We start from the raw sequence: 19,421 nt of genomic DNA on the forward strand, positions 1-19,421 counted from the left end.
GCCCCCAGCAGGCGGAAGTTCCCGGGCCAGGGAACGAACTGGCGGCTGAGCAATGACCGTAAGTTTCAGCAGTGACAAATTGATCCTTTACCAACTACGTGACAAGAGAAATCTCAGGAGACCGCTTCTGAAGAGCAGTTTGGAGCGGGGAAGGCTACTGTGGGCTGGATCAGCCCATCAGAACTAGCCTGCCCTTTAGGATTTGGGAATGGTACCCGATAAAAAGAAGAAAGTCTGTCCTGCGTGGATGTTATTAATAATTAGCGTGAGCTTCCGAAGCCTGGCTGAGGTTGAGGGCTGGGCTCACGCCACGTACGCAGTACACGTACGACTTCTTGGGTTCCTCCGCGGGGAGGCTTTTGAGAGTGGATTCTTGCCCGGAAGCGCGCGCCCCCTTCCGGGCCGCGCATGCACCTGCTGAGCGCGTGCCCCCCCTCGCGCGCTCTCGGGAGCAGCAGCGGAGGGGGTTTCTCACTTTCTAGCAGCTTCGGTGCGCTGCGCTTAGACTAGGCAACAGGCGCTCTGCGGTGAAATGAGGGGCTCTGCCCCACGAATCCTTCTCGCTAGCTTCTTTCAGAGCTTGCCACGGAGAAATTTCGTCTTTATTCCTTGGGTAATTCTCCTGCCTGGAGCCCTGGTTAGTCCCTTCGTCGCCGCTCCCTCCCCATCATGCCTCCTCTTCAGGGGGCGAACGTGCGTCTGTTCCGTTTGGAAACGTCTCCTTTGGCCTCGGAGCAGGACCCCAGTTCGCCGTGCGTCCCTGCGGGGCCTGGCCACCCATCGCCTCCAGGTGGGCGATGCCCTCGATGCCCGCGGTCCCCAGAGCGCCGCTCCCGCCCTTCCCCCTCCAACCAGTCCCTGAGCGCGGGGCACCGGCCTCGCCGGGCCGACTCCCTGGCCCTCCCCGCTGGCACTCCACGATGGAGAATGAACCAGAACGTAGGGTTAGAAGGGCCTAGGTTCAGATCCTACTTCCTTGTCTTCGGTGTGGACATGAGAAATCTGTGTCACGGAGGTGGCATGTAGATTAATGTGTCTGGAGCTCAAACCTTTTATTACAATTTTCAATGCCCCAAGAGAGGAAAAGTAAGTGGGGGCTGCGGAGCCGCCGGGCCGCCTGGAGGGCCTCCCGGTGCCCACTGGCCTGTCTGATGTTGCTCCTCGCCTCAAAGAGAGGGAGGCCTCCCCGCTCCAGGCCCCTGGGGACAGAGACGGCCCAGGACGCCTTTGGACGCCGGGTAGGAAGGTCAGCGCTGTCTGGATTGTGCTCAGAGTCCTGAAAGGCGGATCTTGCTTGGTAATGAAAGTTGAAGTTGCGGTTGGTGGTCACACATAAAACCACATCTTCATAGCCCCTACATCTTCATATTCATTTTTATTAAGTATTTATTAATTTCGTATGCTTGTAAATACGGAACTGACCTACACCAAACTCTAACAGGACGGATTCTCGAGCCTGGGGCCCCTCTCTGTGGGGTGGTCAGAGGGCAGCGTCAGGGCCGTGGTGCTGGGTCTGCTCCTATGTCCTGTCCCTGTCAGTTCTGTTTAGTCAAAGTGCCTGGGAGGGCACTGAAGTCAGCCCGCCTAGACATCCGCCCCAGGACGCTGAGCGGAAGGGGAGGGTCATTGTCCCCTTGGTGATGCAGTCTTCCTTCCAAGACCGAGGGCTGAGCAATACAGCCAGAGGGCCCTTGGTCCTGGAGCCCGGCCCACTCACCAGCCTGGCGCCGTCACAGACGATGTGTGTGTGTGGCCTTGGGCACGTTCCTAATTCCTTGGTGTCTCGGTTTCTCAGTCTGTAAAGAGGAAATGTTAGCAGCGCTGGCCTCCTGGGTTATCCTGAGGTACAGGCCTTAGTGCAGGTTAACACTTAGAAAAGAGTCAGGCCCTGTCCAGTGCTGGGAGGTGCCCACTTTATTCCTGAGGCGCTTATAGTGGGTGCAGGGCAGAGCTGCCAGCCCAGATACCTGCCTACCTAGGGGAAGCTGGCACCTGGGGGGAAGCTGGCACCTGACTGGCAAGTAATTTGAGGGGAGTGGGGTGGATGAAAGGCCAGGTTTGGTGAGTGTGGTGGAGAAGGGCAGCAGAAGTGCTGTCTAAGGGGCAGGCAGCGGCGGAGGGAGCACTGCCCTGGGATGGGGGCCTGCTGTTAGTGAGCTGACTGTATTTTTTGGGAAAATATGGAAGTCCCAAATGAAATTCCTTCACTTTTAGGACTTCCTGTCGTGGCACAGTGGTTAACGAATCCGACTAGAAACCATGAGGTTGTGGGTTCAATCCCTGGCCTTACCCAGTGGGTTAAGGATCTGGCGTTGCCGTGAGCTGTGGTGTAGGTCGCAGACATGGCTCAGATCCCACATTGCTGTGGCTCTGGCGTAGGCCGGCGGTACAGCTCCAACTCTACCCCTAGCCTGGGAACCTCCATAAGCCGCAGAAGCGGCCCTAGAAAAGGCAAAAAGACAAAAAAAAAAAAAAAAAAAAAATTCCCTCACTTTTAAATATTAGCAGCCAATTACATCTTTTCAAAGGATAAGGCTTGACCATGCCTGTCTGTAGTTTAGAGTTAGCCCCAGAACCCTCAGCTTGAGATCCCTCTTGGAGAAATGCTGTACAGGCTGAGAAATACATGCCAAGTCTCTACAGACTGGCCTCTACCGCAAAATCTGGGCCGAAAAACCTTGACATAGGATTACATTATATTGTTGCAAGCAAACAATATTGTGAAAGACCATAACCAACTGATTAAGATAAAAATTCTAAAAAAAGAGGTCATTCAGCCTTTGAAAGCTAAGGTGTACAGTGCCTTGGGCTTTGATTTATGGTGCGTGGGAAGGGGAGGGGGCTGTTCTAATTCTAATTACATAGAGCCTGTGTGCCGATGAGAAACTGCGGACCTGTGGACAAAAGACCGTCTCATTTCTCTAAATCTGACTGCAGTGTTATCCTTTCACTACCCACCTCTCATTATTGTTAATTTATTGTAAAATTTTTGTTTTCAGTTATCAGTGGATGTGGCCTTTTAGAGTCATATCAGAGCCAGGTCTGGGTGATGCCCCTGAAATGGAAATAAAGTCGAGATTCAGGGAAAACTTGTCACCAGCATGGAAGTTCTTCCTGGCTTGTCAAGTCTCAGACCTGTAAATAACAAAACTCACTGTGTTCTTTAGAAAGTAAAAGAGCATAATTTTGGGAACGAATACTTGCAAAAACTGAATCATAAATCAAATACAGCTTCTGGCAGGAATTGGGATGCCAAAAAGAAGACATAAGAGGCTGTTTTAGGAATTATCCCAATCTTTTCTTTGAAAGTGAAGGTGTGGGAGGCCACGCAGCAGGAAAGGAGCTGGGTTGTTTTGAGCTGGATCCTGGCTCTGCTGAGTCCCCCTGGGATCTTCGGGGAGGGGAACACTGTCTCCTGGAGCCTATCTCTTTCTCTGCAGTAATGATAATATGTAACTTGAAAAGTTGTGGGTCTGGAACAAATAACGAGCAGAAAGTGCGCAGAGGGCCCTGATCCATGGGAACCACGCCCTGGGCAAATAGTGTGCTTTTTGCAGTGAGGAGGGTATGGACAGAGTGCCTAGCTTCCTGGGGAGCAGAGCCTGGCGGGGAGCACCCTCCTTCCACCCTGCCCCCCCGCCGCCAGAGGCTGCACAGGAGTGAGGGTGGGAGTCGGGTTGGACAGTGTCGGTCATCACTAAGCGTGTAGTCAGGTCTCGGGTCTGTGGACGTGCTCATCTCTGTGCCCTTTGCGTTTCCAGCACACACACCGGAGAATCCATTCACTGCACCCCAGCTCCCCTCACGCAACCTGTGCGCTTGGCACAAACCAGAATGTGGGTGAAAAGGGTGTTATCAGGAACTGGAGACCTGAGCGTGAAAGTGGACGGTCCATGAAGTTTGACCCCCTTCTTCTGTTGCAGGTTGGTGATTAGTTATCTGGCACCACAGACCCCGTGGCAGCCATGGAGTGGCTTCTCCTTTTGGTGATTTTGGCAGCTGGCATTTATGGAGGATTACAGCTTTCCAAGCCCCTTCCCAAGCCTCTGATGTGTTTTGACACTAATGCTCACGGCCACCCTCTGCGGTAGGTGACAGTGATATTCCTGCTTCAGAAATGTGGGAACAGGTTCCAAGGGGCCAGGTCATGCCGTCAGTCACCCTCCTAGGCAAGTGGGGGGAAGTCAGTGTTTTCCTGCCCTGATGACTGATGACGGGGTTCCAGGCTGTTCTGTCGTTTAAACACCCGGGGCACGATAGTGCGTCTTACTTACATATTTACTTTACTTTAACTTCAGAGCAAAACCCATAAAGCCAGAATCAGGACTCGGGTAAGCCCACGGCGAAGGATCAGGACTCGGGTAAACCTGTGGCAAAGGACACAGCGGCTAAGGGTGGTGGGGACGGCAGGTGCTGGGGGCTTTATGCCCATATTTGTCATGGGCTGGTATTCAAACTAGAACAAGATGGGGGGGACAAAAAGACAAATTGTGACACTGGAGCTCAGGAAGGTGTCTTGTCATTCAGGAGCCACAGCAGGTGGGAGGCCCCCTGGGCTATGGGGACTGGGGTCCACTCTGAACATGGGCTGGAGGTCATGGCAGGATGAGTGGACGATGGCTGAGGGCAGACGTGGGGGTGAGGTCCTCCTGGGGGCAGGCGTGGGGGGTGTGCAAGGCTGGGGCCTGGGGAGAATAGGGCTCAGGGAGGCCTGGGCATCGTTCCTTCTGGTCAAGGAGAGTCCTGGTCAGGTGACATGGGGGGGTCCTGTGAAGAATCAGGAAGGCGTGCATGGCTGTGGCTGGGGCAGTGGGCTGAGCTGGCATTGGTGTTTTTCTTGATTGACTAATTTCACGATAAAGTTAATAAGTATTAGAGCCATTGATTTTCTACCTTTTCTCCATGTAACCTTTTCTCTATTGAGGATACAAAATTTCTCTAGCTCTGTTCTTACCCTTAAACTGCTGAGTTCTGTTTTTTCAGTAATTAGATCAGCCTGTAAATTTTCACTAAAGGCCTTTGTGGAGGGAAAGATATTAATTAGTAAGCCAGCTACCTATGTAAATAACTATTGTATAAACATACATTCAACATAATTTGTGGGAGAATAAGCCCCATAAAAGCTACGTTATTCTTATGTACATATTTAATTTTGGAAGAAAATAAATCACTCTGAAACCTTAGAATTTCAGAGGCCCTTCCTGGAATGAATTTCATGCAAAATACAATTTCATGTAGAATTTTTTTTTAGGGCTGCACCGGTGGCATATGGAGGTTCCCAGGCTAGGGGTTGAATTGGAGCTGCAGCTGTCAGCCTACAGGTGTGGCCCTAAAAGACAGAAGACAAAAAAATAAAATAATAAAAATAAAAATGACAATTAAGGCAGAGCCTCCTTGCCTGCCTGCTTGCATCTCTCACAAGCGTCCTATCTTAATAAATCTATTTCTTGCCTAAAAAAATGTCAGTAAAACATTTCTAACAATTAATTAATGAGTACCACTGGAAGTTATGTTGCTTTTAATCTTTTGAGGTTTGACATTATTGCTGTTAAGTGGGGAGAAAAATTTTTATATTTTTCCAAATCAAAATAGTGGTTAGGTTAAGACACAGACCTCACGTTGAAAATTCACTTCAAGTTCCGAATATTATGAAGTGTTTCAGTTACCATTAAACTATAAAAATTAGAGTTTTTAAATGACTTCCTATACATTATACTTTAATAGATTAAGAAAAACATTCATTTCAAAGTGCTGTATTGAAATTACACTACAATTAGTATTTGATGCTCTTTTAAAAATCATCTTCTACATAGTAACCATCTTTTCTAGTATCAGTTTACATGTTGCTTAAGATTTTTTGGGCTATTATGTTCAGAAGCAATGCTCATTTTTAAGTGAGTGTTTCATAAAAAAGGCAAGGACTGCAAACCACTTTTTCATGTTGGACATAAGGATTCAGTTCAGTGGAGTAGCCTTGAATAACTACTCATATCAAATGGACCGCTGCTGGAAATGGCCTAAATCATATATGCCTAGTGGAAGGACTTTTGAATGTGAATGTTTCAAGATACCCTTTTTCTTAGAGAATGTTGAATGTGATAAATGGGAAATAAAGGTAACTTATCTGGTAAAACTGTAGCAAAGTGATCTGTTACACCTGACCTCCCAGAGGGATCCCAGTGCAGAAAGCTGGCTGGAAGGGAATGTGGAGGGTGGTGACCTTCTTTCCCCCCCCAGGGGGGGTCTGGGGTCCCCCGAGGGTCCCACCTCCACCACGTCCCTTCATAGTCCTGGGTTAGGCAATGGAGCCTTGGACATGGCACCAAAAGCACAGAGACAGAAGGAACAAATAGATAAATTGTTCTTCATCAAAATTAACGACTTTTTTTTTTTTTTTTTTTTTTTTTTTTTGCTTTTTAGGGCCACACATGTGTAATATGGAGGGTCCCAGGCTAGGGGTCGAATCAGAGCTACAGCTGGCTGGCCTGCACCACAATCACAGCAATGCCAGATCCGAGGTGCGTCTGCGACCCACACCACAGCTCACGGCAATGCCGGTCCTTAACCCACTGAACGAGGCCAGGGATGGAACCTGCGTCCTCCTGGATGCTAGTCAGGTTTGGTACCGCTGAGCCACAGTGGGAACTCTCAAAATGAACAACTTTTGCACCTCAAGGGACATCATCAAAAAGCGATGAGACAATGAGAGACATTTTTCAAATCCTGTATCTGACGAGTCTTTAGTAAACACAGTACAGAGCTCTTCCACCTCAACAATAAAAACAGTAGATAACCCCATCAGAATTGAGCAACATATTTGAAGAGCTGTTTTTTGAAAGAAGATATACAGATGGCCAGTAAAGCCCGTCAGGAGACGCTCAGCTTCCTGGGTCATTAAGGAAATGCAGATCAAAGCCAGAAGGAGCTACAGCTTAACCCACGAAGGTCAGGGGCTGACACGTGCGAGCAAGGCCCTGGTGGGATGCAGTGTGTTGGAGAACAGCATGCTGGTTACTTGAAGCGTTGAACATGAAATCACTGTATGAGTCTTTGATCCCAGTCCTGGGCAAATAACCAAGAAAAACAGCAACATCGTTCCACACAAAAGGTGGTACAGGGATGTTCGTCGTAGTTTTATTTATCAGGATACGTTCCGGATGCCCTTCAGCAGATAAGCGGATAAAGAAAATGTGTTCTTTCCATGCGGTGGAATGTTACCTGGCAGTGAAAGGGAGTTTTACTGGCTGATTCCTGCTTCGGTGTGGATGGCGCTGGAAAACAGTTTGCTAAGTATAAGGAGCTTAGCCTGTACCAGGTAAGAGCTATGTCAGGTTCTTAACCTGCTGAGCCACAACGGGAACGGGAACGCCTCAGATTTCTTGATATACCGGCCTGGATGATCTGGTTTTATTTATATATATATGTCCGGAATAGACACATCCATAGAGACAGGAATGTTGGCTCTTGATTGTCAGGGGTGGGGTGGGGAGTGAGCGTATGGGAGTGCCACTGCTAAGGAGTTGTGTGATGACGTGAATGTGGGGTGTGATGGGTTGGGATGGCCTTTTGGGTGATGAAAATATTCTAAAATCTGGAAATGGAGATTGCTGCACAACTCTGCCAGTACACTAAAAACCACTCAGCTCTACGCATTGAATGGCTGAGACTTTAGGTGTGCAAATTACATCTCAGTGTGGCTGTGACAGACGTTTCCCCTTGGCCTTCATTCTCTCATTTGTGAAATGAGAAAGTTGGGGTGGATGTATGCTTCTTCTATCTCATTTTACTCAAAAGATGTGTGCCCAGGAAGATGCATGGAAATTGAACATTTTAAAGCAGAACCCCATTCATTGTTTTACTCTTAGAGATGCTTTACTTTTATTTCCTGTATTCTTTTTTTATATTACTCAATGAATTTATTACATTTGTAGTTGTACAATGATCATCACAATCCAATTTTATAGGATTTCCATCCCACAACCCCAGCACATTCCCCCCACCCCCCAAACTGTCTACTTTGGAGACCATAAGTTTGTCAAAGTCTGTGAGTCAGTATTTGTTCTGCAAGGAAGTTCATTCTGTGCTTTTTTCGGATTCCACATGTCAGTGAAAGTTTTTGATGTTCGTGTCTCATTGTATGGCTGATTTCACTTAGCATGATAATTTCTAGGTCCATCCATGTTGCTAAAAATGCTGGTATTTCGTTCCTTTTAATGGCAGAGTAATATTCCATTGTGTATATGTACCACATCTTCTAGATCCACTCCTCTGTCGATGGACATTTAGGTTGTTTCCATGTCTTGGCTATTGTAAATAGTGCTGCAATGAACATTGGAGTACATGGATCTTTTCGAGTCATGGTTTTCTCTGGATAGATACCCAGGAGTGGGATTGCTAGATCAAATGGTAGTTCTATTTTTAGTTTTCTGAGGCATCTCCGTACTGTTTTCCACAGTGGTTGGATCAATTTACAATCCCACCAACAGTGTACTAGGGTTCCTTTTTCTCCACACCCTCTCCAGCACTTATTGTTTGTAGACTTTTGGATGGTGGCCATTCTGGCTGGTGTAAGGTGGTACCTCAGAGTGGTTTTGATTTGCATTTCTCTAATAATGAGTAATGTTGAACATCTTTTCATGTGTTTTTTGGCCATCTGTATGTCTTCTTTGGAGAACTGTCTGCTTAGATCTTCTGCCCATTTTTTGATGGGGTTGTTTGTTTTTTCGGTATTGGGCTGCATAAAGTGTTTATAAATTTTGGAGCTTAACCCCTTGTCACTTGATTCATTTGCAAAGATTTTCTCTCATTCTGTGGGTTGTCTTTTCGTTTTTTTGAGGGTTTCCTTTGCTGTGCAGAAACTTTTAAGTTTGATCAGGTCCCATTTGTTTATTTTTGTTTTTACTGTCATTACTCTAAGAGGTGGATCTGAGAAGATGTTGCTGTTGTTTATGTCAGAGAGTGTTTGGCCTATGTTTTCCTCTAAGAGTTTTATAGTGTCTGCTCTTATATCTAGGTCTTTAATCCATTTTGAGTTTATTTTTGTGTATGGTGTTAGGGATATTTCCTGTATTCTTTGTTAACCTTATATACTAAAATTCCCTGGCCCCAGTTGCTCTGAGCAGATATTTCAAGGCTTCCCCAGAAGGCATATTTTTAAAACCATGAGTGTGTTGGTGTGTGTATGCAATACATTATGAGTATTAAGTGTAAAGGAAACCATTTTAATCTGTAAGAAGTCATTTTAAATTAAGCGAAATTTTCTGCAGTCTATTTTTTTTTCAGCGAGCATTTTTGGAATACGTTTTATCAAATTCTAAACTTTGGAGGCACTGGGGTGGATAAAAATATTTTAGATAAAGTAGGTACAGTCATTGCATGTGGTAGCCAGAGCCTTAAAGAAGGAACTCCAGAAAAAGGGAGTTTTAATTTTAATTCTGACATGGGCAAGTCTTTTGAGAACTTTCAACCTTAGCCTTTTATTTTAAACTATATATAATAAATAAACATACATGTAAATTTAAAAATATAACTACTGTGCAGCCTACCCTGACTCTTTGTCAGAGTTGATAATAAAGTCATGGCTGACACTGCTTGACTGGAGATGAGCAAAGTGAAGAATCCCTTTGATGGGGATTTTTCCTCACTCCACGTTCCAGGTGCAGGAGACCAAAGTCATCCGGTTCGTGGCAGAAATAGGTCCTCACAACAGCAGGTGTCCTGGGGCGTCTGTGAACCTGGCACTTGGAAATAGCACAAAGCCTGGCAGTGTGGCTCGCATAGAGTGACAAGCTGCTGAACAGTACGATGACCACTGGGGAAGCGGGCTGGGGACGGGGCTTCTCTGTGAACTAAGGCTCACAGGCTTTGCTGTTCTAGAAGGCAGCCTCCCTGGGACCTAGAGGCTGGCTTTGAGCCCAGCACACCCACTGCTGGTGCCCGGACAGCACGCACACTGCACGACGTGGATGTTCGTGCTGGCCTTTCAGATGCCCCAGGTCCACTTCACTAACAAGCTGCTTTGTGAACAATGTGCTTCCAAATCCCATGTGTCCTAAACCTCATGACAGGGCATGCACGTTACAGTTCGCGCACTTCATCCTGTCACAACAACCTCATTTGAGTCCATGGCAGGGTAGATGTTTGTCTCACACCCAGTGACAGATTCTTAAAGGATTCATTCTATTTCTGTACTCAGAAGTGTGAGTTAAACAGTATTTATATTTAGAACAAAAGGCTGTTTATTGCATTGCATAAGGAGTGTGTGTGTGTGTGTTTATGCGTGTGTGTTTAACAGCTCAGTAAACCATACTAACTTTATGAGCTGGGGTGACTTCATTAAGTGTCTTGTTCTCTCCTGCTGGTCTATAATCTTGTTAAACTAAACCACCAGGGGAAGTTGGGGCTAAGGGATCCAATTTTAAAATTAACTTTCCTGATACTTGTAAAGGATGAGAGATTTCCTAATTAATTGTGACAAGGAGTCAGTTTTGATGGAGTTTTTAATTTTAGGAACATATTCACTTACGTATTTATAAAATATGTATAATGACAAGGGTAGCTTGAGTTGCAAACTAATTGTTAAGAAATTTGAGGCGTTCCCGTTGTGGCGTGGCAGGTTAAGAACCTGACATAGTATCTGTGAGGATGCAGGTTTGATCCCTGGCCTTGATCAGTGGGTTAAGGATCCTCTGGCTTCAGTGTAGGTTGCAGATGCAGCTTGGATCTGGCATTGCCCTGGCATATGTCACAGGTGTGGCTGTGAAAAGGAAAGAAAAAAAAGAAATTTGAGCTTTTTTCCTTTTCCTGGAGGAAATTAGCCCAAGAGATAGGAGAGAAGTTTGAGCTCTGTTGGAATCTTAAAGGAGCCGCCAGGGCAGCAGTTGGGGTGCTGAGGGGTAAAAGTAGGGATTTGCTGAGGGCTGGCAGCCCCGCCAGGCTTGGTGTAGGCCTGCCTCCAGGCGGCTGCTCCCCGATGCATCCACACGGAGACCAGACAGACACCTGACTGGGAAGCAGAAGAGCGTGTGAACTTGACTCTTCTGATGTTCAGTCTGTGGAAAGAACAGCATGGTTTTGTGGTGCATTATTGATGACCTGTTCTCAGTTTTAGTTTTCTGCAGCAGAACTATTAAAGCATGATGGGCTAATGACCAGTCATCTCTAGAAGTATTTTTAAGTGGAGAATTGATCCATAAATAATTCCCACCTCTGGAGAATTTTCCAGTCTCTTTCCCCTTCTCCCTCCCACACATATTCATGGAGTTCCTATTTTGTGCTAATAGCTTAAAGAAAAAAAAGCAGCTATTTTTTGCTTCTTGGTCCTTTCCCATGGCTCTGATATCCAACATATAAGATATAGATAATAAAGAAAAACCCTTAACCCCCCCTAAGTACATAGAGTGCAAGTTCTGAGACGTCCTGTATAGAGAACTGTGCAGTAATGCAGCGCTGAGGTGGGGGAGGGGAGAGCTTATGGAGCAAGGTCAGGACCAGCTGCCCAGGAAGCGGGTGTTTGAGATGAAACCCACAGAATGAGGCAGCAGCCATTTGAGGTGTTTCCAGGTCGAGGTGAGGACTCTGGGACAGGAAAGAGTTGACACTTAGAGAAGCTGAAAGAAGGGCGAGGGCTGGGAGGAGAGCACCTAAAGACAGTGGGTCAGGAGGTGAGAGAGGGGACCCCCCCTTCCGCTGAGTCTGGGGAGACCAGCAGCCCACTTGGCCTTTTTCCCTGGGACCTAGGGTTCCATGCCACCAAAACCCAAACACCTGCTCTCGTAGCCAGTGCCTCGGGCTCCCAGAAGATGCTTCTCCACATCTCCTGCCCTAATGCCTCAAAACAGAAGGTGATGTGACCTCTGCAGATGCTGCTGAGACCTGTGGGTTGTGCCAGGGCTGATCCTGGAGCACATGGAAGAGGTGAGCTGGCGGATATGTGGAGAGGAGGAGACAAGGGCACCACTGCCTTGAACCCTCATTTACACCTCTGTGAAAACCATCCTCATTCCTGCATCATCAGAAGTTGTTTCCCAGCCTCACTGATCATCAGGTTCCTGGACATCGTCTTCAGGAGCCTGCCCACGGGCTGGAAGTACTCTTAATGAGCAGGGTTTTTACAATAGCTGCATGTAGTGACTAAGGAAAATCAGATGATCCATCCTATTCTTTTTTTTTTTTTTGTCTTTTTGCCTTTTCTAGGGCTGCTCCCGTGGCATTTGGAGGTTCCCAGGCTAGGGGTCGAATTGGAGCTGTAGCCATGGGCCTACACGAGAGCCACAGCAAGTCGAGATCCGAGCCGCGTCTTCAGCCTATACCACAGCTCACGGCAGTGCCGGATCCTTAACCCATTGAGCAAGGCCAGGGATCAAACCTGCAACCTCATGGTTCCTAGTCGGATTTGTTAACCACTGTGCCACGACAGGAACTCCCTGATCCATCTTATTCTTGAATAATAGCACTCTAAATTTATACATTTGTGTGTCTGGACAATATTTGTAAAGATACAGACTCTTTGCACTGGTAACTATAGGTCTGAAATGCTCAATTACAAACAGGGTTACATTGATAAAACTACTTAATGAGATTCAATTACATTTTTATAAGTAAAGATTTAATTTTCATAAATTTGATTTAAATTGATAGTATGATTTGTATTTGCACTTAATTAGTTTAGATTATTTAATTTTTACTTTTTTCCAGTTTTATTGAGGTTGACATAATTCTACCTATCTATATATTTTTTTTTTGGAAGTTCCGGGGCTAAAAATTGAATCTGAGCTGCAGCTGTAACTTATACCACCTGTGGCAACACCAGATCCTTTAACCCACTGTGCCAGGCAAGGGATCAAACCTGAGCCTCCACAGTGACCTGAGCCACTGCGGTTGAATTCTTAACCTGCTGAACCACAGCGGGAACTCTGAAAATTATGTATATTTGAAATGTACAATATGATGATTTGATCTATGTTTACATTGTGGGATGATGACCACAGTCAAGTTAATTAACACATCCATCACTTCAGTTACCTTTTTGTTTTCTTTTTTGAGAATGCTTTAACTCCACTATCTTAGCATATTTTTATTCCTGTGAAAAATGCCACTGAGTTTTAATACAGATTATGTGGCATCTGTATATTGCTTCGGATAATATGGTTATTTTAACAATATTAATTCTTCCCATCCATGAACATGGGCTATCTTTTCATTTGTTTGTGTCTCCTTCAGTTTTTTTTTTTATCAGTGTCTTATAGTTTTCAGCCTTTTTACTCCCTCATTAAGTTTATTCCTAAGTATTTTATTGTTTTTGATGTAGTTGTAAATGGTGTTGGTTTCCTAATTTCTCTTTCAGTTATCTTGGTATTAGTGTAGAGAAAAGCCACTGATTTTTATAGGTTGATATTGTATACTGCAGCTATCCAGAATTTGTTTATTTTAAAAGTTTTTGGTGGCATCTTAGGGTTTTCTATATATAAGATTGTGTCATCTGCAGACAGTTTTATTTTACCCTTTCTGAGTTGGATACCCTTTATTTATTTTTCTTGCCTAATTGCTATGGGAGCTGTGGGAAGTCTGCAGCTGTTGTGGGGCTGTTGAGGTCCTTGGTGGTAAAGGCCACAGGGACCACAGTGGCACCTGCTGTGTGGCTGCTACTCTCCATCCCCCTTCTTTGTCCTTCTCGCTGCCCCCAATGACTCTGCTGACCTGATCTCCCAGCAGTCCTTTCTGTGCAGGACTTTTTGCTCCCGTATGTTGCTATTGGTTTTTAATTGGGTTCTTCAGCCCTCCTAAGGCTATTTGCACTTGCAAATAATTTTATAATTGTTATTGTTTTTTTAATGGGGAAGGATGAAGGCTAGTACCTCCTACTGTGACATCTTGCTCAGTTTAGATGATTTCAGAAAAATAACTTTTGTCAAAATATGTATGAAAAAATGATTTATTCAGTTTTCTGTATTTGATTTGAATTTTTAGGAATATATATTCAAATAACCTTTGGATACAATTATGTTTTAGAAATTCTTTATATCATTGAGAAAAAGTACATTCTAGGATATGATTGCAAAGGAAGACAAAAAGTAGAGCTTAGAAACGGGGAAAAAAAGGAGTTCCTGGCGTGGCACAGTGGAAACAAATCCAACTAGGAACCATGGGGTTTCAGGTTCAATCCCTGGCCTTGCTCAGTGGGTTAAGGTTCTGGAGTTGCCGTGAGCTGTGGTGTAGGTCAAAGACGCAGCTCAGATCTGGCGTTGCTATGGCTGTGGTGTGCGCTGGCAGCTGTAGCTCAGATTGGACCCCTAGCCTGGGAACCTTCATATGACGCAGGTGTGGCCCTAAAAAGCACAAAAAGGGGGGGGGGACAGAAAAGTAGAAGATTTTAGAAGCAATCTACTTAAATCTGTAAAATGCTAAAATAATGAAAAACAAAGCTTCTGTTAAGCATTACCCATATAAAATCTGCAGAGTTCATTACACATTTTTCAGATTTAATTACTGATCAAAATAAAACAAGCCAACAGGACATTGCAAATTGTTTAGATTGTTATTACTGATAAAAATAATGAAAATGAGCAAGAAAATTATTCTCATCAAATCTCTGATTTTTGTCAGGTTGTATAAAGTTTATGAAACTACAGTCTTTACTAAATGAAGCTTGAATTACTGATCAAAATAATGAGAATAAATGACAAAAGTATTCACATCAAATTCTAACCCAGAAGTGCAAATGCTGTTCTGTCCAGTGTGAGATGATGAAGAAAATGCCTTCCCAGAATCAACAGATCGGGGGAGAAAGTCAGGGTGGGGCTCTGCTAGAGAACGACCTTCTTTCCAGAAAACAAGCTGGTCAGGTTCATTATGCAACTTACAGAGAAATTAATATGGAAAAAAGAGCGCTTTTTTTTTTTTTTTTTTTTTTTTTTTTTTTTAGGGCCACATCTGCAGCATATGGAGGTTTCCAGGCTAGGGATCTAATTGGAGCTACAGCTGCCAGCCTACATCACAGCCACAGCAATGCCAGATCTGAGCCACATCTGCGACCCACAGCAGATCATGGCAATGCCAGATCCTTAACTCACTGAGCAACGCCAGGGATCGAACCCGCAACCTCATGGTTCCTAGTCAGATTTGTTTCGCTGTACTACAACGGAAACTCCAGAAATCAGCCTTTTTTAAAAAAGCCCACAGATAATGTATACTTTGTTACTATCAACCTATGTTTTATAGCTAATCTTTAGGAGCACCTTTTGTCAGTGATGGGAGCATTTGAGTTCTTTATAAAGAGAATATTAAAAATCACTGTTACAGAGAAAATCACGTACAATGCAATTGCTAGAACTGAAAAAATTCTGAAGAAATAGTAAAAAATTAGTAGTATCTAACAAAGAGAAGTGATAGCATAAAACATTGGCATGATGTTCTAAAAATACTTAGCCAAACATATTTAGGCAAAAATATGATGCTTTACTTTTCTGGAAATTGGTGTCCAATATTTACTGAAAACCATGGATAGAATCTAAATATGGAAGAAATAATTTTGGAATTTGAGGCTAGAACATCTGAATATGGTAGATGAATATAAAAGTAATAAAACAAAACTAGAATGATAAAATCAAATGAAAATTATTAATATAATGGGAATATTGTAAGGATCCAGATTTTTTATTTTTTATTTATTTATTTGCTTTTTATTTATTTTTTTTGTCTTTTTGCCTTTTCTAGGGCCGCTCCCTCGGCATATGGAGGTTCCCAGGCTAGGGGTCGAATCAGAGCTGTAGCCGCCGGCCTACGCCACAGCCACAGCAACGTGGGATCCGAGCCGAGTCTACAACCTACACCACAGCTCACGGCAACGCCGGATCCTTTAACCCACTAAGCAAGGCCAGGGATCAAACCCGCAACCTCATGGTTCCTAGTCGGATTCGTTAACCACTTCACCACGACGGGAACTCCAGGATCCAGATTTTTAAAAAAGAGATGTTGAGATCTGTAGTAGCAATTCATATAAAGAAATTTAGACTATTTCATGGTAATTTTCATGGTAATGATAATTTTTCATGTTCAATCTTCCTTTACAATTGTATATGTAAAAGTGAACTCTTGAGTTTAAATCTCATCTCGCAACTGTTGGGGCTCAGGGCAGGCCATCCCCAAAGAGGCCACAGTGGCGTGTTGCTTGTTTTGAAACGAAGTTACCTAAGAAATGGCCAGTGCAAGAGGGCCACCCTGAGCCTACTCTCGGTCTCCCTGAAGCAGGAAATAAAAACCTCTGGCTGCACCTGGAGGGAGCAGGACACACCTGTCACCAGAGACAGGGAATTCGGGCAGAGAAGGCTGTAGAACCAAACCTGGGGACTCTTTAATTGACACACACCCCCAGCCCAAATTCTGTTTAGGTTCCTCACTGGTTGGGCACCAGAACCAGAGCACCTGTGTCCTGCTCCTTACTTACCAGCGTGTGGTTTCTTTGTCTAAAAAGTATAAAAGCTGCCTGCTGTGGGCACGTCTTAGGTCCCATTTCTATTGTGTACGAATTAACATTTGTTTCTTTTTCTCCTGCTCATCTGTTTTGTGTAAGTTTTATTATTGACATAGTCCAGCCACAGGAACTCAAGAGGGGTGGACGGGAGAGCTTCCTTCTCCCCAACAGGGGTCTTCCAGCGGAGAGATACCAAGTTTTCAGAACCGTCGCATTGAGCCAAATGGGAGAGAACCCACATGGTCACTAGTTAGACTCTCATGGCTGCATAAAACTGAGGAGTCAACCAATTAACCAAACCTAATGTTCTCATGCTCAGAGAAACATGAAGATAAAGGCTAAACCACTAGCAGTGGTTCAGAAAGTTCAAGTATGTGACGGGCCGGTGGTTTCCTCAGGTCCCTATTGACTCAGACATGAAGGATTTGTGAAGCAGAAGAAACTGGCCAAAGAAAACACTTGACAGTATGCAGAAGAGTGAACGTGCCCACTCGTCCCTTGTTAATGGGCTAAAAATTTTGCATTTGAGCTAGACTGGATGCTTCTGCATTCCCGATGTTGCTAAAGTCTGTGATTGGGGAACACCTGGGGGAGTCCTCAGGTGTCACGTGTCCCCCCCCCATTAGCTGGGAGACTCCAGACTAAGCTCCTCAAGGATTCAGTTACTTTGTTCACAACGTTAGAAAACCAACAAACACATAAACAAACAAACGAGCATCAAGCCTCCTTAGGCCTCCTCCTGTAGTCCCTTCTCTTCTGTATCCTCCGTGAATGTGTGAGGGGCCAGCCCCTCTCTGTCACCAACAAATGCCACATTTCAAGACCATTCAAGATTAAAAGCATTTTTTTTTTTGGCCACACCCAAGGCATGGGGAAGTTCCTGGGATCAAACTTACCCGAGCCACAGCAGTGACAATGCCAAGTCCTTAACTATGAGGCCACCAAGGGGTTTCCCAATTAAAAGCATATTTTTATTTATAGTTTTCATGATGACACCAGAACCCTGATTGTATAATTTCATAGATGACAGAGTGAGGGGCATCCGAGAGTAAGACACAGTAACCAAGTCAGACAATTTGAAAAAGAGTTTGTCAAAAAAAGATGGTGAGGAGTCCCTGTTGTGGCTCAGCAGGTCAAGAACCCTACTAAGATCCATGAGGATTCAAGTTTGATCCCTGGCCTTGCTCAGTGGGCTAAGGATGCAGTGTTGCCATGAGCTTCAGTGTAGGTCACAGGTACAGCTTGGATCCCGTGCTGCTGTGGCTGTGGCGTAGGTTGGTAGCTGCAGCTCTGATTCAACCCCTAGCCTAAGAACTTTTACATGGTGCAGGTGCAGGCCTGAAAAAAAAAAAAAAAAGGTGATGGTGTGGAAGAAATAAAGGTGAGTGATGTAAGGAGAGCAAAGTGGACCACAGAGCTGAGCTCGAGTGCTGGCCGGGAGAGCAGAGGCAGGGAAGGTTGGGGGCCAGGGAGGCCAAGACCCCCACTGAGCTCACAAAACAGCCTTGCCTCTATTGACCTCTTGTGATATAGGATGTAAAAACCTGGAAGGGAAACCTTCCTCTCCCGTCCGTGTCTGTGAGCTTTGTCCACGCTTGGTGTTCATCTTGAAGAAGGAATGGAAGCCTCAGGAAGAGTGGAGGAAAATGGGAAGGGCAGGGGCAGGTGACATCTGAGTAGAGGGACTAGGCAAGGGTTTCCCGTTAGCCCCAGAGAGTTGGCAGGGCTTTATGGCTCCTACACTTTCTTCCTTCGCAGAGGGAGAGTATCACACCTTCTTGGCATTTTCTCTGTTTCCTTGAAAAAGAAAACTGAACATTTGGGTTTGTAGGTTGAGTGGGAAAACAGCAGGTGATGCAAAGAAATAGAAGTGTCTGGAGAGAGACCTCATTTGTTCATTCTGGGGATTCACTTTAGTTTTCAGAACGGTGTCCTGGAGCAGGTGCTTTCCGCTGTCATTTCCCCCCTTCTTGTCAGTGACTTTCCCCTCTGGACCGTCTTCTCTGGACGTGCTCTTTTGAGTCATTCTGTGAAAACTGTAGCATCCTATTTCTTCTAGATTTTCAGAATCGGATCACTGTGGTGATGGGATTTCTGTATTTAACAATCTCAATATTTAACCTTGGGTGTTTCCCTGAATATTATACTCAGAAAAGCTTTTTCTGTTCCCTTGAGCGGGTAAGAGAAAGTGCAGACAGCTCTCCAGACTGTCTGAAGTATGTGTTCGAGAGAGATGTGGACGGCTGACAGTCTAGTGGTGACGGAGACTGTGCGTGACCTCCTCGTGCCAAACGCCGGTGGTGCTGGTGACAGCTCTGCAGTATTACTGCATACATCAGCTAAATGCTGTCCTGGACTCATTAGCAGTGTGATGTAGTCAGTGATTAGCAGTCACTCTGGGCAGCAGAGGAGGTTCTGGGGGCACGGAGGAAGTGCAGATATATTTGTTAAATCAAAAATATGGGTGTTCCTGTCGTGGTGCAGTGGTTAACAAATCCATCTAGGAACCATGAGGTTGCAGGTTCGATTCCTGGCTTTGCTCAGTGGGTTAAGGATCCGGCATTGCTGTGAGCTGTGGTGTAGGTTGCAGACGTGGCTTGGATCCCGCGTTGCTGTGGCTCTGGTGTAGGCTGGTGGCTACAGCTCCGTTTAGATCCCTAGACTGGGAACCTCCATATGCCATGGGAACGGCCCTAGAAAAGGCAATAAGAAAAAAAAAAAAATGAAGCATAGAGGAAAACATTCTATAAAATGTGCCCAGCTCTGCAGTGGTCATTAGGGATGTGACTTAATTTCACACATTACAATGTTCTAATCTTAACAAAGGGTGGAAATCGATGTACTGTCTATTTTGAGTAGCTTTAATAGGCGTTTTGGAGTGATTATTGAATCGTTATTTTTATAATTTCCTTCATTGAAAGCCCTGAGAAACAATTTACATTTTTATTGT

At 45.1% G+C, this 19,421-nt stretch overlaps 1 long non-coding RNA gene across 5 annotated transcripts in view; it reads left to right on the plus strand.

The window, feature by feature from the left end:
* Positions 1–421: 421 nt before the first annotated feature.
* Positions 422–19,421, plus strand: part of LOC102157622 (uncharacterized) — a 301,905-nt gene continuing 282,905 nt past the window's right edge. For 4 of the 5 annotated variants that reach the window (XR_014843842.1, XR_014843843.1, XR_014843840.1 and 1 more), the window contains exons 1-2: positions 438–790; positions 3,924–4,087. This is a non-coding gene — a long non-coding RNA (uncharacterized LOC102157622). Of the gene's footprint in view, positions 791–3,923; positions 4,088–19,421 lie in introns of all 5 variants that reach the window. The other variant, XR_014843841.1, reaches the window with a different exon arrangement.

This window comes from Sus scrofa, chromosome 4 (genome assembly GCF_054392235.1).
Source record: "Sus scrofa isolate SSC_HxYL_T2T_F1_AM1 chromosome 4, Sscrofa_HxYL_maternal_Yorkshire_Landrace_v2.0, whole genome shotgun sequence".
In the NCBI taxonomy this organism is placed as follows: domain Eukaryota; kingdom Metazoa; phylum Chordata; class Mammalia; order Artiodactyla; family Suidae; genus Sus; species Sus scrofa.